The 21,595-nt window shown below is 44.2% G+C and overlaps 1 pseudogene; it reads left to right on the forward strand.

Moving 5' to 3' along the window:
- The first annotated feature begins 21,191 nt into the window (after positions 1–21,191).
- Positions 21,192–21,309, forward strand: LOC124803550 (annotated as a pseudogene).
- Positions 21,310–21,595: the final 286 nt, after the last annotated feature.

Genomic DNA, 21,595 nt, shown 5'->3' on the forward strand with positions numbered 1-21,595 from the left:
ATTGTACGGCCGAGGAGGAAGGACGTACTTTATGGTACACACACTGTTTTGTTTCACGAAACGAAAGGCAGCCATTGAGCGGCTGCACATATTTAATGTAAGTTATTCTGTACTATTCTTATCACAAGATGTATTTCTTTGTAATATTTGTCACCTCAAAAGCTCGCAGTGGCTAAGTATTTTTAATAAGCATTTTTTCAGTAATTTCCGCTGCGAGAAGGTCATCTTCCGATGCAGTCTCTGGTGTTAACAGTAAATGTAAATGCGAGAGATTTCGTTGTAAGAACCTTTCTAAATTGCAACAGATAATTAATTTACGTTAAAGCTTATTTTTTACAGATTCCATGAGTTCATTAAGTTTTATCTTGGCCGCTCTACAAGCGAAATTCTCTCGAGCCTTGCTTTGCAATCAATAAATAGAAATTAAAAAAATTACATTCAGTTCAGTTAACGGCAACTATATTTTAGTCATCACGTTCAAAATCTAAAGTTGGTACATGAATAACAGCGGCCCTTCAAGACCCCGTTTCACATTTACTTATACACGTAACTAAAAGTGATAAGAAAAGACAATACTCATGAGAGAAAGTATCATGCACTAACAAAAGAAAAATTCATGCTGATAAATTAAAATTAAAATATATAAAAATATATATAATTTTTTGTATATAACGTAACAATTGGCACCGACGTCAGTGCTCAGAAGTGTTCCAAGGGTTGGCCTGAGGAAGAAACTCTGACAACAGCTTAGGTGAGACAGGCAGCCAAGAATAACACTAAATAATCGGGTGGCAGCACGACCTAGGGACGGCTGACGAACCAACCAACAACCTAATCAATACCCTTCCACCGACCAACGCCACGACAATCGAAAATGTCAGCGAGGACTAAGATCGCTGCTCCAGTACGCAGACAGCATTCATCTGCCCCGCGGAAATCACAGAAGCTACACACAGTTACACGTAAACACTTGCACAAAGAACTCCGACAACCCTAAAACCAATCACCGTGGAACAACAAGGAGAAATGGCAAGTCACACACACACACACACACAAAGAGTTTCTATTAGCGGTCGGCGACCAAATACACGTCGTCCGATGGGACGACCGACTGAACGACCAACCAAGGTCGTTCCCACTGAAGTAATGAGTGTCGACAACGGTCGGGCGAGTCTTGGCTATCCGGAGCTCCGTGCAGCTCCAACCCGACTCAACTCGATGTCCGTTCAGAACTCGGAGACACGGCGACCCGGGCACATTGACTTGGACCCACCCATGCAGAGGTAACTCTTGCCCATCGGTGACGACATCTCTGCACAAGGAAGGAAACGACCCACGCCCGGCACGATGACCAACTGACGAGGCCCAGAAACGGTCAAAAAACCAAATACACGTCGCCCAATGAGACGACCAACCGAACGACCAACCAGCGGTCGTTCCCGCTTCAATCTCCTCCCGGTGGACAGTTCATGTGTCTGGCCAGCGGTGGGAAAAGTGGCCAGCGGCTGTCCGCGCCTCACTCTCGCTCCGTCCCCCGACTGAAATCCCGACCGACGACAACCCGGAAAATACTAATGGTCGCTCCAGAGATAGTACGACAGTGCACTTATCGATAAGCGCTGCTGCTGCCACTCACGGGCAAGCAAACCAGCAACTTAGTGTCGTCACAAAAATTGAATAAGAAATAGGCGACAGAACCACAAAAACAAGATGACGAGCAGTAAACGGGATGACCGCGAGCCGCGCACGCCTCACTGGTGTTTCGGCAGGTATCTGCGATTTCGTTTTTGTAACTAATAGCTGTAGTCAGTCCAATCAATTGGTGTTTTACTGACCCGGGTAATATACATCACTAGAGTAGTGTGGGACTGCTCTGTCGAATGGAGACGTAAAATACCTATTTAAAAATCATTTTGTTTGTAATAGCAGAAGACACACGTTCTCCGTCGACGTTGATCGTCGTATGAAAGACAGGATGAGCAGTATTTTTTGGGCTGACTCCAGATAAATGTTGAAAAAATTAATCTTCAAATATCTGCCAAAACACCAGAGAAAATGCTCCAGAAGTTCCATAGGAGAGACGCTCAGACATGTCCGGAAGAACAGACACCACATATAGAAGTTAGGGATGGACGGCCCAATGATCCTATCTGCGCAGATCTACAACTCTCTCGAAATCTTAAGGGAGTCAGCGAATCGATGCGAGTAGTGAGGGTAATGAGCAGGAGGAGCATTACGTCAGTAATATGTGGAAAAGTTGGGAATTTGAGAGGACCAGAGACCGTATCAGGATGGACGAGAGGCTCAAGGCGACCGATCGTCGCGAGAAACGGAAATATTCGCATCCGGTGTCCAGTCTGGCACAAATTTTCAACTTTCGCAATTGTTGTGTTTCAGTCCAATGGCAACGTCTTGAGTTGGCAGTTGATGGTTGGAGCGCTGACATCACAGATAGACTGCTTGAGCCAGTTTTGTAGGCCACGGATGCAGCGTATTTGTGGATAGTGATAACCCCTTCACCATAAACTAAGGCCTGAAGATTGTGCATTGAAGCACCGAAACTGGTCGCTACACAATAAATAAGATCATAAGGACGGCTGTAGGCGTTTCATTTTGTTACAGTGTCTTCCTTTCTTTTGTGTCAAGATTAGGAACAATTTACGATTTATTGTACACTACTCAACAAAAGTTTCAAATACTATCGTAAAATGCAGTCTACGATACTAGAGGTCTCACTGACTTATGAACTTCGTGCATTATCCAGTTAGAGCCACGTACTGTGGCCGTTTCCCAGTCATGTAAAGCATACCACGAGCATTCCAGCTTCATTCAGGTTGTGTTCAACACTGCAGTAACATCCCGTATAGAGGCACACAACACTTTGATAGAGTCAGGATAGTGGATTCACTTCCAGCAAGTCATACACAGCAAACGGTTGCTGATCAGTTATATGTCACTCAAAGTGGTGCGTCTAAGCTGTGGAGAAAGTACAAAGAGGAGGTAAATGTGAACTGTAAACCTCGCAGTGGTCGTCTTCATATGACAGCACCAATGCAGGATCGTTTCCTGCAGCTGTCGGCTCACATGTGCCCAACATCAAATGCCAGAAATATTGGAAATGACTTCTTCCGGGTAACAGGGATTCGTATCTCACACCAGTGCACAGGACGTCTCATCAGAATGGTCTTCACTACAGAAGACCAATGAGACGTTTACGCTGAACCGACGGAACCGACGCAATCGAAAGACCTAGGCTCTTCCACATCAACATTGGACCATTGCGGAATGGAGTAATGTCACGTTCGCTGACGAGACTAGAATTGGTTTGCAACCGGACACTAGGCGTGTTAAGGATTGTAGAAGCTCTAGATGACACCTTGAACACCGATTACATTCAGAAAGCCCATCCGTTTATGGAAGTGTAATTATCTGGGTGGCAATAATCATGGGAGCGCGGACCGCTCTAATTACCATCTACGGGAATTTGACTGATCCCCGATACCTCCAACAAAACGAAGGACTGTAGGACCCTGCAGACGTGAAGTCAATGACAACTTCATTCTAGTCGACAACAAAGCAAAACCGCACCGTACTCTAGCATTGTCTCGGTATCTTCAAAGATACAATATTACCCGAATGCATTGGCCAGCACGGTCCCCAGACATGGATGCAACTGAGCTTGCATGGGACCTGTTGAAAGTGGCCATTACACAGCCTCTGAACCCACCTGACAATCTTCCGGACCTCACTGACGCTGCCATTGAGGATTGGGACCTCGTACCCCAAGACCCCCTTGATGATCTCACCAGAGCATGACTCACGGAGTGGAAGAACTCATCCGTGTACGAGGAGGACACACTCACTACTACAGACCGATAATGATCATCACGAGATAAAGATTTTTGTTTTAATGGTTAGGAGAGAGCCGGTTTTGTTTTGTAACGAGTTTTGTAGCCAACCAAAATCGTTCTTGTTTTCAGAAGGAATTATATTTATTTCGTTAACAAAGTATTGCACAAACCTCAATAGGTGTATTATGAGGAGTCGTCGAAATAAACCCTATGATATTCCAAACTTTTATTGAGGATGTATAATACTTGACTGAAGTATGAAGACTGTGCATGGCAATTAACTTCATTGTCCACTCGTAAGGACCTTTCTTTAAACCTGGTGTAAGTAGGCTGTTTATGTTTTCTTATTGGCAACGTTACCCAGCGCTCTGTACGAAAATCACTGGCTGTGATGTGTGCAGTCTGTGGTTAGTTTTCATTGTTGTCTGCCATTGTAGTGTTGGGCAGCTGGATGTTAACAGCGCATAGCGTTGCGCAGTTGGAGGTGAGCCGCCAGCAGTGGTGGATGTGGGGAGAGAAATGGTGGAGTTTTGAAGTTTGTATGACTGGATGTCATGAACTGCTATGTATATTATGATTCTTCAACACTATTAAGGTAAATACATTGTTTGTTCTCTATTAAAATCTCTCATTTGCTAACTATGCCTATCAGTAGTTAGTGCCTTCCGTAGTTTGAATCTTTTATTTAGCTGGCAGTAGTGACGCTCGCTGTATTGCAGTAGTTCGAGTAACGAAGATTTCTGTGAGGTAAGTGATTTGTGAAAGGTATAGGTTAATGTTAGTCAGGGCCATTCTTTTGTAGGGATTATTGAAAGTCAGATTGCGTTGCGCTAAAAAATATTGTGTGTCAGTTTAGACACAGTCATGTATAATTTTTCTAAGGGGACGTTTCATATGTCGACTCGTAAGGACCTTTCTTTAAACCTGGTACAACTCTAGGTCCAGTGAACGATGATCAGCGTCGCTTTTATGGAGTTTGGGTCTTCTCGATGGTGACTGTGAATAAGTCCTGAGACACTCTTGATACTGTCATGATTGTCTTAGAGCACTGCTTGACTAACCAGATGTAGCCACTGTCTGCTTACATCCAATGTTAGAAGATGGAAGTCCACTTGGGAACTATTTGTGTGACGCCAGGCAGATGTGATGTATCGTCATTGTCGAGGCAGCGTGACTTTGTGTTCCGCCTGACTCATAGGCAGCTCGTCGATTTTGTATGTAGGCTGGACCCATATCTTCTGGAGAATACAGTAGACGGACAATCTCTGTAGTTAAATTTAGTGTGCTTAGTAATGCTGTATTCCATCAATATGGCAACTGTGAACGTTGTAATTAGAGAAAAAATCTTTCAAGACTTGTACCATTTTATAATCTCTATATGTAAAGGGAAATGTCCCAAACTGCTAAGAACTGAAACTTTAAATTTGGAGAGGGTGTACATCTTACACTGTACTCATCTTTTAAGAAGGGATATTTCGATATTCCACCCATAAAGGGGTAAAACAGGGAATAAAAGGTTTTTTTTGAAACTATGTCGCTAATAAGGCAATTTTGATGCAACGACTGCGGAAAGTGGTGTTTGGTTTCTCGATCAGAAATAAAAAAAAAGTTTTTCAGCGTTTTTGGGAAGTAGACCCCCAAACGGATGAAATAGTGGGTGTAAGTTTCTATAAATATATCAATTAATAAGGTATTTTGCAAGCTACATCTATGAAAATTGATCTTTGACTTTCTGACTGTAATTTATAAAACAACTGTTTTAGTGTTTTTAGAAATTCAGCCCCTAAGCACGTGAAATAGTGGATGAAAGTTTATATGAAAATATTTCAGTTTAAATGCGTTTTTCTACATCTACATCATACTCCGCACGCCACCTAGTGGTGTGTGGCGGAGGGTACTTTAGGTACCATTATCTGGTCCCTAGAACCCTGTGCCACTCGCGAATAGTGCGTGGGAAGAATGATTGTCGGTAAACCTCTGTATTGGCTCTTATTTCTCTAATTTTCTCCTCTTGGATAATACGCGAGATGTATGTGGGGGGAAAAGCAATATGTTGTCTGACTCCTCCTGAAAAGTGCTGTCCCGAAATTTCAATGGTATATCTCTCCGTGATGCACGACGTCTCTCTTGTAACGTCTGCAGTGGAGTTGGTTCAGCATGTCCGTAACGCTCTCGAGCCAGCTACACGATCCCATGATAAAACGCGCCGCTCTTCGTTCTTGTGTCTTTTTCAAGTTAAAACCATGAAAATTTGCATTTAGTTTCTCAATTAGCAAAAGAAAGTACGTGTTGCTGTGTTTTGGGAAACTTAACTCCTGAAAAGAAGAAATAGAGTCTGATATTATCTAATGGAGATATTTCATTATGATAGCATTTTTGAAGCTAAATCTATGAAAATGTGTATTCGGCTTCCTTGTTAGAAATTTGAAAAACACGTGTATCATCGTTTTTATGCAAATTCAACCCCTAGTGGGGTCAAACTGGGAATGAAGATTTTCATGAAATTATTTTCTTACGTTGAAACATAGAGACTGTTGATCCTATATTGTAGTCAACTTTTAAGAAAGAATTTTTCGAAATTCCACCCCTAATATCGGATGAAACGTTTTTTTTTTTTTTTTTGAAACTATGTCGCTATTAAAGTACGTGTATATTGGAAGCTAGAGCTAAGGAAATTAGCATTTCATTTCTCGATCAGAAATTTAAAAAAAAAAAAACGGGTTCAATCAGTTTTGGAAAGCAAACTCCTAAGGGGGAGTAACAGAGTGTGTACGTTTTTTTAATAAATCATTATTAAAGAACCAAAAACATATTTAAAGCTATAGCTATGAAAATTGGTATTTGACATATCGGTAAGAATAAAAAAATATATACTTGTTTTAGAGTTTTTCGAAATCAACATCTAACAGGATGAAGTATGGGACGAAAACTTTTATGAAACTATTTTGTTATCAAAGCAGAATCGGTCATTGGTCAGAAGTACATTCAGAAAAGACCATGATCCTATGACCTTAGTTAACTTGAAAAATTTACAAGGAGAACTAAATCAAAGAAAGCTATTTAACACACAGCACGACAAATCGGCTTTTTGAGAATTACTTACCGAAAGAAACGGGTCTCTGATGTATTAATTTTTCATTAGGGCCAACATGAGTTTGTAATATTATTTGTGTTGTAACTACTACACAAAGTAATCATTAGTGATGACGAGATAGGTATCACGTTTCAATGCGAATCCACGGACAGGCACATCTGTTTGAGTGAGAGGATTCAGTACTGGGTAGGCGCTAATAACTATAGAACCGCTTACCCGATTTGTTGTTGCTGTTTGACATTAAATTAAACCTGCTGGAAGACTTTAATTACGCAAGTATTGGCAACTAGGTAAAGGGTTTCAAACTCTTTTATAGTGTGTAGATTAACACATGAGCAATACGTATAACAGTATACAAGAAAAACAAAAACAAGACTTCCGTGCAGACCATAGAATGTACGTGAGCGAAGCAGCGGGTGCTAAGCTAGTTGTTAATATATTGAATGGTTGGAGGTGCTGGGAGCATTTGGTTTTCAGTGGCAGTATGCAGCTACTGCTATATAATTTGACATTCCTGAAGAAATGTGGTAAATATGTGCTCGACAGGAGGTTAGAGCATAGTATATTATATAAGTGTCGACTCCGTAGCTAAGTGGTCAGTGAGTGTGAATGGTACTTGGGAAGCGGGGTTCAGTTCCTATTACTGCCAGGCATTTCTCCGTGCTGGCAGTAATGGAAGGTGGTGCATTCTGCCTTGTCATGCAACTAAAAAGCCTCTTGAGTGATAAGTAGCGGCTCCAAGGTCTGGGAAACCGAAAACGGCTGGGATACAGATAAGCTGATCCGACACCTATCCATCCAACATTCAAATGACGACGTTAACTGTGGATGACATGGCGGCCCGTCGGTATTGAATGGGCTGTCAAGACCAGCACATGGAGCTGGTAGATGAAATGACAGCGACGACAGCCTGTGCTCTTGTTTACTTATGCTAACTGCATTCACATGAAACGCTCTCTTCTCTGCACGTTATCACACCATTGCATGCAGCAATGCAAATATTCCGTTGCATGCAAAGAAACGGAACTTGTTTCTACTATTGCGGCGGAAGACTGATAAACATTGCATAGATTATTCTCGTACGTGCATATGGAAGAGATTTTGTCACCAGCTTTTGTGCCTGCCAAGGTCAAGGTCACTTTGTAAATGAGAAGGCTTAATTTCGATTCCCACTTCGCTTATTTTCTGTCTCGTAACGCGAAGTTTACCCACAAAATTTATGTTTCTGTATGAGTAACATTGCGATTCGAATTACAGCTGTTAAAACTAATTCATTTCTTTATCGGTACTCGAAGATGAGCATGAATCCTGCGCAGCGTTCTTGTCTAGTATGGAGCCGACGGCATGAAGTTTGTCTTTTCTTCGACGTGGTACGGAATGTCACATGTGATCAGCGATGAGCGTAGTGCCGTGGACTGCGATATGTCCTTCTGTGGCCCGTAATATGGGTATATATAGACATTGAAGAGGATGAGAGATAACACTTAACCCGCATAGAGCTGTAGTGACTGACAATTCGCAATATTGCGCAAACACAACTTTTATTTACGTACGTAAGAAAGGTAACAATAACGATACCAGTAAAAGTCTCCTAACTGAGGCAAACAAAAGTTCACTTCTAATTTTGCACAGAAGTTGGTGTTAATAAACACACACTAGTAAAAGTCCAATTCAGAGACGAAGACGTAATCTTCAGTGGTCGAAGTCCACGAGGTCGGCATCCAGGGGCTGGTTCTAGCGCCTAAATAATTGTCTCGAGTCAATCAGGTTTTGGCGTAGTGATACTTCCAACGTCTGTTTCCATTATCTTGTATGTAAATAGCTGGTGCTTTTGGTACGCCTTGAACATAGATAAGCAGATCCTCTGTGGTGTAATATGGGTTACCGGTCTCAGGGGCTACCTTGGCTCCGGCATAACACAGTCCTCTCTTCTCGGTAAGAGTGAAGGAGAGGTCCTGCTTAGATTTCCAATACGACAAATTGATGGGCATAAACAGCGGCTCATACACCCACTTGATGTGTCACTACAGGGAGGCTTGGGATCTAGCACAAAATATTGCCAAAAAAAAATTTCACCATTATTTTCCATAACCTCTCTTTCTGGAGAAATAACGGCGTTGAAAATCATTTCTTCTGTAGTTCTTTGCAGTTCTTCGGTTTCTCTCGACAGTATGTCATCATTTAGCAGACTTTAAAATATTAAAATGGTGTTTATTACACGAAATACATTATGTATCCATTTAGCACAGTGAGAGTAATTCGGCATAAATAAACGTATAATTTAAAATTGTAGGAATGTGATGAATACCATGTTAAAATTTTATGGTCTTGCAAAACATGACATATTGTCGAAAATATTTTTAGAATAATGAAAGATCTTGCATGTCTTCCGTTGCGATGTATAAGTTTGAAATTTGACTCAAAGGTCCCTGCAGCCTTCCTCTGTAATGGCGTGGAAACATGGCACCGAGCGGTGTCACCCTCGGACTCGAAGACGCTCGAAACATCAAAGTGTCTACACATGATGGGAAAAAAGGCCACAGCTCGGCAGTTCATGTGAGCCCGTTGGCACCAAATTTCACCTAAGTTCTGCACAATGCCACCACGATGAGAAGGTCGTCACAGCACCTCATTCCCACACTTCATTCTTCTTTTTGACTTGTCTAAGGTGGAGGTCAGAACCGCGAAACCCAACATTTAAACCACTCCGTTTTCTCATGGGTGGCCGAGGAAAATATTGCAGATACACCGCCGCTCAGAATCTACAGGAAAAGGCTTCAGGGGGTGTCACAAATGGCGTCAATGGAACCAATTCTTTCACTGAGGCTTTGATTCCCACACACTTCGCGGTCGAAAACGGCACTTCGACATGTGATGAGCAGCAAGAAGATGTTCTTGACAACCATTGACATTGCTGAAACCCTCGGACGTTTCAACCCTTCTGTAACGATATTGTCGTGCTGCGTCGCCTCTGGACGTGATCACACCCCTTTGTAGTGCAGTGCGATCGCAAATTTTCCTCTTGGCTGCAGCTTGATACCCCTAGGCACCGTACAATACCATTCGAAGCAGCTAATGATACTTATGATTTTTAGCCTTTCTGTTTTACGCCCTCATGTGGCATGATCACGAAAGAGTAGAACATTAACAAACGCGTCAGTCAAATGGCAAAAGATCCAGCTAAGAACCCACCCTCCCCGCCTTCCCAAAGAGTTCGGCAGCACCTTAGCTGCCACCCACGCATCTTTGTTGGCGACGATAGTAAAGTACCTTCAGAAATTTCGACATTAAATCGGGCTGGCAACTGTTCTAGCACCTGAGATTTAGACAACCCCTTTAACACCCGTTGGTTGGAGTTTGCTTCCATTCAGGCACTAGGCAGCCGACAGGCAGAATTAGTGTCGAATTTTCTGACAGATACAGTTGTAACGCGCTGAACAAATTTGTCTGGTTAGCACTGTGGGTGTTGACGAACTGGGAGCTCTTAGAGCGAATCTGTGTGATTTTATTCATCCACATTTTATTCCAGCAGTGCCGCGTGATCGCGCCACAAGAGAGCCGAAAAACCGCAGGTATCCTTTTATGCTTCAGATCTCTCAAATTTCTTTGAATTTGTACAAGAGAACAAAAATTTGGGTCCTGCTGCAATCCAAGGGGGTATGATCTCATTCAGTGTGAATTCAGCCCCACAATATACCTAGAGAATAGGGTTGAAGCGTCTGAGGGTGTCACACTGTTAAAGCGTGTCAAGAAGATATTTATCCTGCTCATGGCACTGCGAACTGCCGTCTTCAACTGCGAAATGTGCGGGAACCAGTGCCCACGGTAAGGGGTGGTTCCATTGACACCCTTTGTACCTCCCCTAGACGCATTTTCGTTTTTATTCCAAGCAACAGTGTATCCGAAATACACTCCTGGAAATTGAAATAAGAACACCGTGAATTCATTGTCCCAGGAAGGGGAAACTTTATTGACACATTCCTGGGGTCAGATACATCACATGATCACACTGACAGAACCACAGGCACATAGACACAGGCAACAGAGCATGCACAATGTCGGCACTAGTACAGTGTATATCCACCTTTCGCAGCAATGCAGGCTGCTATTCTCCCATGGAGACGATCGTAGAGATGCTGGATGTAGTCCTGTGGAACGGCTTGCCATGCCATTTCCACCTGGCGCCTCAGTTGGACCAGCGTTCGTGCTGGACGTGCAGACCGCGTGAGACGACGCTTCATCCAGTCCCAAACATGCTCAATGGGGGACAGATCCGGAGATCTTGCTGGCCAGGGTAGTTGACTTACACCTTCTAGAGCACGTTGGGTGGCACGGGATACATGCGGACGTGCATTGTCCTGTTGGAACAGCAAGTTCCCTTGCCGGTCTAGGAATGGTAGAACGATGGGTTCGATGACGGTTTGGATGTACCGTGCACTATTCAGTGTCCCCTCGACGATCACCAGTGGTGTACGGCCAGTGTAGGAGATCGCTCCCCACACCATGATGCCGGGTGTTGGCCCTGTGTGCCTCGGTCGTATGCAGTCCTGATTGTGGCGCTCACCTGCACGGCGCCAAACACGCATACGACCATCATTGGCACCAAGGCAGAAGCGACTCTCATCGCTGAAGACGACACGTCTCCATTCGTCCCTCCATTCACGCCTGTCGCGACACCACTGGAGGCGGGCTGCACGATGTTGGGGCGTGAGCGGAAGACGGCCTAACGGTGTGCGGGACCGTAGCCCAGCTTCATGGAGACGGTTGCGAATGGTCCTCGCCGATACCCCAGGAGCAACAGTGCTCCTAATTTGCTGGGAAGTGGCGGTGCGGTCCCCTACGGCACTGCGTAGGATCCTACGGTCTTGGCGTGCATCCGTGCGTCGCTGCGGTACGGTCCCAGGTCGACGGGCACGTGCACCTTCCGCCGACCACTGGCGACAACATCGATGTACTGTGGAGACCTCACGCCCCACGTGTTGAGCAATTCGGCGGTACGTCCACCCGGCCTCCCGCATGCCCACTATACGCCCTCGCTCAAAGTCCGTCAACTGCACATACAGTTCACGTCCACGCTGTCGCGGCATTCTACCAGTGTTAAAGACTGCGATGGAACTCCGTATGCCACGGCAAACTGGCTGACACTGACGGCGGCGGTGCACAAATGCTGCGCAGCTAGCGCCATTCGGCGGCCAACACCGCGGTTCCTGGTGTGTCCGCTGTGCCGTGCGTGTGATCATTGCTTGTACAGCCCTCTCGCAGTGTCCGGAACAAGTATGGTGGGTCTGACACACCGGTGTCAATGTGTTCTTTTTTCCATTTCCAGGAGTGTATTTTCCTCGGCCACTGACAAGAAAACCGTGTAATTTAAATGCTAAGTGTCAAGGTTCTCACCTCTACCGCACAGACGTCAAAAGAAGGAGTGAATTGTAGCTAAGAGGGCTATGACGTCCTTCTCATTTTGTGTTGGGTAGAATTTCGGTGAAATTTGATGCCACTGTGACATCATTAACGCAGCTCAAAGCTCACATGAACTTCCTCGCAGTGGGCCTTTTTTTTTTTTTCATATGTCGACATCTTGCTGCTTAGAGCGTCTCGGAGCCAGAGAGTAGCGTTGCAGGGCGCCACACTATTGCACCACTACAGAGGAACGCTGTAGACACCTTTGAGTCAAAATTCAAACTGGGTAGGGGAAAGTGTTGTAGCTTGGAACACTTTTCAGACTTTTGCCTCTAGCCAGCCCTGTAAGAGAAGTTAAATATTTCTTAATATGTTTTGAAATAATAGGATTCACTGTATGTATGCTGCAAGTTTTCCTGAAATTACAAAACCTATTCCGGAAAATTGAAGTTTTTTCAGATATGAAAACTCTTACAAGATATAACAGTGTCATGCACCTAGGAAAAAACGCTCTATTCAAATTTAAAGGTATTACAATTGAGAAAATATTGTCAGTACTATATCTAATAGTCTATGTGTTACGTTATAACCATACTACACACAAATAATCAGTGACAGCAGTCAAATTACGACGAAGTATTATCAAAAGCCAGTTGCAAGTTAAAAGCATTTTGAAACAGAAACTGTTGGTTACTAACACAAACTTGCACTTTAGAGACAGGAAAGCCGGCCGGTGCGGCCGATCGATTCTAGGAGCTTTAGTCTGGAACCAGGCGACCGCTACGGTGGAAGGTCCGAATCCTGCCTCGAGCATGGATGTGTGTGATGTCCTTAGGTTAGTTAGGTTTAAGTAGTTTTAAGTTCTAGGAGACTGATGGCCTCAGAAGTTAAGTTCCATAGTGCTCAGAGCCATTTGAACCATTTGAACATTTCAACCAAGAGACAGAGAAAATTATTAATACATTATAGAAACTCAGTCCATTAGCCAATTTCACGTGTTCCATGGTAAAAAGACCTTCTGTAAGTAACTCTTTAAAAAAAAGAGCATAAGATTAAGAGTGGCTGCCTGATCATGAAACAGCACAATTTAGCAATTTAAATTGATACTCTCATTTAAAAATAGAAAGCGTCGCTTGCTGCAGAAGAAAGACCTTCTATAAGTAGCTCTTTAAAAAATGAGTAAAAGATTAAGGGTGGCTGTCTGGCCATGAAACAGCACAATTCCGCAATTTAAGTCGATACTCTCATTTAAAAATAGAAAGCTTCGCTTGCTACAGAAGAAATATCGGTGGAGCTTTTGCGTTGTTATAATCTGGTCTTTTACATTTTCTCCGAAAAGCAGAAAAAATTTCAAAAGGAAATAACAGTATTCGACACAACAACGCCCAAACAGATAGAAATTTGTCACCTTGTCTATAGGCAAAAAATCACTCTTACTTGACATTAATGCGGAGTGTGTTCACCCTTCGCCTTTATAAACCCATGAGCTCTCCTGGGAAAGGTTCAATAACTTCTCTGAATGTCCGTGGAGGAATGGCAGCCCATTTTTTCTGAATACCCGAAACCAGATGAGGTAGTGATGTTGGATGCTAGGGTCTGGAGCGAAGAAGACGTCCTAATTGATCCTAAAAGTGTTCCATTGTACTGAGGCCAGTCTATTTGAGGAATGCTACTGCCAACAAACCATGGACATACAAATGCTGCTGTGTGACATGATGCATTTTCATGCTTATGCTCCGAACAGTTCCTCTACTATACGCATTATACAGAGCTGTAAAGTACGTCCATATCCTTCTGCACTCAGCGGTTTCTTAAGTGAAGTAAGAGGATCACACCATTACTACGAAAAACACCGTTAACAGTAATGTCACTTGTTCTGTACTTCATGTTGGCATTATACCTGAGGGTGGATAGTGCCCTTCAGGCATCTACCAAACACATACCATCGGACTGCCACAGGATATAGTGTGAACTGTCAATCCAGATCACTGGTTCCCAGGCATCCACTATCCAGTGCCTTAACTCTTTACACTAACACAAGAATTGCTTAGCACTGACTACATGGATGTGTGGCTGATGACGGGTAGCAGTCCAGCAGAAATTACAGTGTTTCCTTCCGCTAATACCTCCTACTTTGATTACCACTATCCGCAATGCTTGACGGACCCTGTCCATCGCTACATGACGTTGTCTGTTTTAGGTTAGTTGTGGTTGTTCCTTCCGTTTCTACTTCAGAGTTACATATCCAACAGTTGACTTGGGTAGCTGCAGACAAATTAAAATATCTCTGTTGGATTTATTACCTAGATGACATCCACTGACTGGTCCACGTTTTGCGGCACTGAGTTCTTATTGACCCAATGTGCTGTTACTTGTTCTCTACTGACAACACAGTTTTATGCTCTCGTGACTTCTGCGTTACAGACAGTAACCACTTCAAATGGCTACCAGCTAAAAAATGCTCCTTGTTCAACAAACACTTTTCTAAAATTATGCTTACCAGCGCGGGATATGTTTCAAAATAATTTACTGATGTTAACCACATTTCTCTATCTACGCCTGGTGCATCTGTTTTGTGTACGACTAGGTTAGTTATGCGGACTTTGAAACAGCTCGTATACTAATGTTTATCTCGTCGTTAACGTAGATTTTCTCAGGGGGTTCAAAATGTTGAAATTTGTGTGAAATCTTATGGGACTTAACTGCTAAGGTCATCGCTCCCTAAGCTTACACACAACTTAACCTAAATTATCCTAAGGACAAACACACACACCCATGCCCGACGGAGGAGTCGAACGTCCGCCGGGACCAGCCGCACAGTGTACGACTGTAGCGCCCAAGACCGCTCGGTTAATTCCGCGCGGCGCTTAGGGGGTGACAAATTCAATATGTGGATACCAGTCTCCGTTTCTTGGCATCGTGCTGTCACTCATACATGTTCGTGGTGCATCATTCTGACTAAATATGTAAAGAAGTTTATAGACGTCGTTTTATTGAAATAACCATAATGACTCTGAGGGAGCCCATTCCCACGCCCATTTGGTATTTCGTGTTAATTCACGTCTGAGTTTTCTCGTTCCCTAAGTGCCATGACTGCCGTCCCGGCAGCGGACTGTGCTCCTTTTTACTGTCTGGAGTAGTTCCATCAGATTAGTCACATTTGTCGGAGAAAGTCTTCCGTTTATTATTTAACATTTAGCCCTACGGTACTGGCACTGTTTTCGAGGGATACCACGCTTTCCTTAGAAATTCTTTGTCGTGTTTAATTTTAAGCTTAAGAACGTTTCTTTTATGATAATGTGCTACTGAACTCTAGCATTGTTTAAAGCGTTCAAATATGCTCGTAGGTAAACACTAGATAAATACCTATGTTTCTTGTTTCAGTTGTATTTTCCCTCATAAAATAGTATAACGAGGTTTGGTCGCGCAAAAAAACATTCTACTGTTCGATATTTGTCTAGTAACTTAATTTTTTCCCTTTTTATCACCTATTTTCATTTCGGTTTCTTCATCTTTTACAGGTTTGCATGATAAGATTAGGAATTGAATTCTGAGTTTTGTCTAGCGAATTTCGCTTGGGTTCACCCATTTCTTTCGCCTTTGTTAGTTAAACATTTTCATCTTATTAAATGTTTGTCATTAAGTGTGTCGTCTCATTTTAGTTACAGGCACGTTACATGTCAGGTCTGTCTAAAAAGTATCCGACCTTTAATTTTCCCGCGCAAAATAGAGACGATAGCGCAGCGTCACTGTACACAGTAAAGAAAGAGACCTTTATGCGCATGCGTGAATTTTGTCCCTGCCTTCCAGCGCATCAGCCTGCCGGTCTCTGATTGAGGTGCTACACAACCTGTTCGTCGGATTACCAATTCTCTCAAGATGACTGAACGTGTTGAGCAAACATACTGAATCAAATTTTGTCAAAAGCTTGGTGATTCTCAAAGCGAAACGATTCGTAAGATTCAGCTGGTGTTTGGAGAAGACGCGATGGGTGTCCTACAAATTAAGGAGTGGTTCAACCGATTCAAAAATGCCTATACATCAGCGGAGAGTGACCAGCGTTCTGGCAGGCCACAAACTGCTCGGAGTGCAGCTGTTGTTGAGAGGGCGCATAATTTTGTGATGGCAGATTGTCGTTTGACCGTGCAGGAGATTTCCCAACAGGTTGAATTTAGTGATGATTTGAACATACACCGAGTGCCCAAGTTGTTGTCGCCGGAACAAAAATACCTCCGTTTTGACGTTGCACAGGACCTTCTGGACACCACCAACACTGACCCAGGGTTTCTGAACACCATGGTAACTGGTGAAGACTCATGGGTGTACGGGTTCGACCCAGCAAAAAAAAGACAATTGTCGCAATGGAAGCAGTTCGGCGCAAAAGACGAGACATGTACATGGCGAAAAACTGGCAACTGCATCACGACAACGCCCCTGCACATTCACCCCACTTGAGCCAAAATTTCTTGGCCAAACATGGAATTACAGCCGTTTGCTAACCTCCCTACTCTCCAGACATGGCTCCTTGCGACTTCTGGTCGTTTCCAAAATTAAAGATACCACTGAAAGGATGCCGTTTTGATAGTAGAGAAGAGATAATGCGGAGCACGACTTCCAGTGGTGTTTCCAGCAGTGGAAGGATCGGTGGGCTAAGTGTGTGCAAACACAAGGGGCCTACTTTGAAGGGGATTACGGTTACAACCCCGTCAGGCATTCGAAATATTTTTTCTGGCCAAAGGTCGAATACCTTTTAGGCAGGCCTCGTATGACTGTACGGTAAGACCTGAACATGAATCTGCGACGTTTCAGCAAGTTTCGCTTGACACTGGACGGGTTCATCTATTTCTACATCTACATCTACACAGATACTCCCCAAGACATCGCGTGGTGCATGGCACAGGGTACAAGATACCACTACTACCCACGTCCTTTCCTGTTCCACTCCCAAATAGAGTGAAGGATTAACGACTGCCTAAAAGTCTCCCTACGAGTCCTAATTTCTCGCATCATATCTTCGTGACCTTTTCGCACTTCTGCAGTTGACCTCAAAAGCCGTTTCTCTAAATTTGTTGCAATAGTATCTCGCGAAAATGGCGTCGTCTTCCCTCCAGGAAGCTTCCTCGTAATACTTGCTTGCTGATCGAATTTCCGCTTTAGTTCATTAGCCGACAACTCATTAACACATCTTTCACTACTTCGTTGAACAAACAGGAAGGTTTAGCATTCTATTGACGACGAAGCATTCCGAGATAGTGTTGGACAGATTGTAAATCTGGAAAGAAATCTGCCGTAGCCTTCTATTTCAACATTCGCTGGAATTGAATTACCTAAACTCAGAAGAAAATCTAAGTATTGGAAATCAGATATTGATTTGAGTTCCGCTTCTCCTCTTCAATAACTATGGATGAATTTCTGTTGGGGACAAAATCTCCAAAAAAAAAAAAAAACCAGTTTTATGAAGGCCCAGCTTGCAGATTATCAATTTGTAAGAATTGCGTGATCACCTCAAAAACGAAAGCAAATTGTTCGTCGGATCGGATAATGCTTGAATAACGTCACTGAACAACATTTATCAGCATCACGGAAACAAAATTTCATTGACTCCAGTGCCACCTCTGCGCCAGACGAAATATTTTGCCTCGACTCCGCAATTTATATTATCCTGCCATCTGGGTCGCATTACAGCGGTATCGACAACCACCCCGTATGTCATTCCACCGAATTCTCGCACTGGCACAACCTCTGGGGTGACGTAACTGGCCAATGGCGCTATTCGGATCACGTGACGGCCATCTCGTCATTATTTCATGGCGTCAATGAATGCCAGATGATTGGCCGGCAGGATGCGCAGCGGAGCCGACACGGTCCAGCCGAAATTACAGTGCAGTCCCGTTGGATGATCGCCTCCGCGAGTATTTCCGGCGGCTATTCAAGTCATCACACATGGCAAACAATTTCCGCTTATGCAAGTCAAGCTGCCGGCCGAGCATTTGCATTCAGCAGCGCTGCCGCTGCCGCTGCCGCTGCACGCAACACAGCACTGATAACTTCCGGCCCTCCCAGTCACCTGTGCAGAACGCACTGCTTCACTCATCAGCAGGGGTATTTTGCGGAGTGAATGTAAGCTTCGTCCAATTAACGGTTACCGTCAGGGTCTAACTATTGGGTTACTGCATAGGTTTGTGATGTTTTTCCATAAGTTTAATGAAACACAATAGGTAAACATAACAGAGACTTTTGTCATCAATAACGTATATTCTCCTTAGCTATTTACAACAGTCTGCCAACCCTGGGTAACTTTTAGATTCGAAGACTGTGGAATTCACGTAGTTTTGAGGCGAAGAACTCATTGACCCATGTTCGGAGAGCATTTTCATCTCGAGAGGAAGTTCCTTGACGGTTCTTCCATACAAAGGTGAAAATATGACGGCACAAGATCAAGTCAATATGGTTGGGGGCGGAATGACTGCCCAACTCAACTCTTGTATATTGTTTCTTGTCAGTTTAGCAGTTTTAGAATTATCGTGAAGTACACTACTGGCCATTAAAATTGCTACACCAAGAAGAAATGCAGATGATAAACGGGTATTCATTGGACAAATATATTACACTAGAACTGACATGTGACTACATTTTCACGCTATTTGGGTGCACAGATCTTGAGAAATCAGTACCCTGAACAACCACCTCTGGCCGTAATAACGGCGTTGAAACCCCTGGGCATTGAGTCAAACAGAGCTTGGGTCGAGCGTACAGCTTCAACACGATACCACAGTTCATCAAGAGTAGTGACTGGTGTATTGTGACGAGCCAGTTGCTCGGCCACCATTGACCAGACGTTTTCAGTTGGTGAGAGGTCTGGAGAATGTGCTGGTCAGGGCAGCAGTCGAACATTTTCGTATCCAGAAAGGCCCGTACAAGACCTGCAACATGCGGTCGTGCATTATCCTGCTGAAATGTAGGGTTTCGCAGGGATCGAATGAAGGGTAGAGCCACCGGTCGTAACACATCTGAAATGTAACGTCCACTGTTCAACGTGCCGTCAATGTGAACAAGAGGTGACCGAGATGTGTAACCAATGACACCCCATACCATCACGCCTTGTGATATGCCAGTATGGCGATGACGAATAAAAGCTTCTAATGTGCCTTCACCGCGATGTCGCCAAACACGGGTGCGACCATCATGATGCTGTAAACAGTATCTGGATTCATCCGAAAAAATGACGTTTTTTCCATTCGTGCACCCAGGTTCGTCGTTCAGTACACCATCACGGCCGCTCCTGTCTGTGATGCAGCGTCAAGGGTAACCGCAGCCACGGTCTCGGAGCTGATAGTCAATGCTGCTACAAACGTCGTCGAACTGTTCGTGCAGATTGTTGTTGCCTTGCAAACTTCCCCATCTGTTGACTCAGGCATCGAGACGTGGCTGCACGAACCGTTACAGCCATGCGGATAAGATGCCTGTCATCTCGACTGTAGTGATACGAGGCCGTTGGGATCCAGCACGGCGTTCCGTATTACCCTCCCAAACCCACCGATTCCATATTCTGCTAACAGTCATTGGATCTCGACCGACGCGAGCAGGAATGCCGCGATATGATAAACCGCAATCGCGATAGGCTACAATCCGACCTTTATCAAAGTCGGAAATGTAATGATACGCATTTCTCCTCCTTACATGAGGCATCACAACAACGTTTCACCAGGCAGCGTCGATCAACTGCTGTTTGTGTATGAGAAATCGGTTGGAAAGTTTCCTCATGTCAGCACGTTGTAGGTGTCGCCACCGGCGCCAACTTTGAGTAAATGCTCTGAAAAGCTAACCATTTGCATATCACAGCATCTTCTACCTGTCGGTTAAATTTCGCGTCTGTAGCACGTAATATTCGTGGTGTAGCAATTTTAATGGCCAGTAGTGTAACATCACGTCACGCAGACTTCGTGGTCCTTGTTCTTGGACTGCGTCTGCAAGACGTCTCAGTTGCTGACAGTAAATGTCAACAGTGATGGTTACCCCTCGAGAAAACAATTCGTAGTACACCACATCGCCGCTGTTCCACCAGGTGCATAACCTCGTATCTTTGTGGATGCGCGCTGGTCTTTGTACGGTGAGTGGCTTTTTGTTGGGGCTCAACCATTCCTCTCTTTTTTCTTATCCTGGCATAAAGACACCGTTTCTAGTCACTAGTAACGACACAGGATAGGACTGGTCAATGTTGTTCACGAGCCAATTGATGGTGAACTTGCAGAGATCCATTAAGGCCACCCATTGATTTTCGTGAATTTGGCTTAGATCATGCCGTACACATAAACCCGATTTTTAGAACCTACCAAAATGCATGAAAATGTCGCAAGATGCTGGAATGATCACGGTTCATCACATTTGCCAGCTCTGGTGTACACTGATGTGGATGAGTTCGGACTAACACGTTTAAACGATCCTAATCAAATCCGGAAGGTCTTCCTCAAAGTGGAGTGTCACTAATTTCAGAACGATCCTTCGTATAATGTGAAAACTATTTTCTTGCCGCGCTCTGTCCAGTTACATTATTCCCCCACGCGGATCAAATATGTCTGACTGCCTCCAATGCTGTCACTCACTTACTGAACTGAAACAGAAGAAAATGTCGGAAACGTTCCGATTTCTCCACGGGGCACTCCATTTCCTAACGTCCACGGCTCCATTCATTATCTCCAAATGACAACATGTAAACTCAAATAGCAGCAATGAACTACAAATAAAAATGATAACGATAAATAAACCCATAGTAATAGGAATACCAACATGAAAACAAAAGTGCTACGAATGTATGCACTTATATCGTACATCGCTATGTAGTGCGTGGCAACGGTCTTGCTGCAGTGGATACACCGGTTCCCGTCGGATCACCGAAGTTAAGCGCTGTCGGGCGTGGACGGCACTTGAATGGGTGACCATCCGGGCCGCCATGTGCTGTTGCCATTTTTCATGGTGCACTCAGCCTCGTGCTGCCAATCGACCGAATAGCTGCGGCTCCGGTCAAAGAAAGCCATCATCACGACCGGGAGAGCGGTCTGCTGACTACACGCCCCTCCTATCTGCATCCTCAGCCGAGGATGACACGGCAGTCGGATGGTCCCGATGGGCCACTTGTGGCCTGAAGACGGACGGAGCGTGCACGAACCTATGTAGTGCGTGGTAACTGTATCGATTTTCATAACCCTGTACTCATCCACTTTACGAAGTGAAAGACATGACGCACGTTTTC

The sequence above is a fragment of the Schistocerca piceifrons genome, chromosome 6, assembly GCF_021461385.2.
Source record: "Schistocerca piceifrons isolate TAMUIC-IGC-003096 chromosome 6, iqSchPice1.1, whole genome shotgun sequence".
NCBI lineage: Eukaryota > Metazoa > Arthropoda > Insecta > Orthoptera > Acrididae > Schistocerca > Schistocerca piceifrons.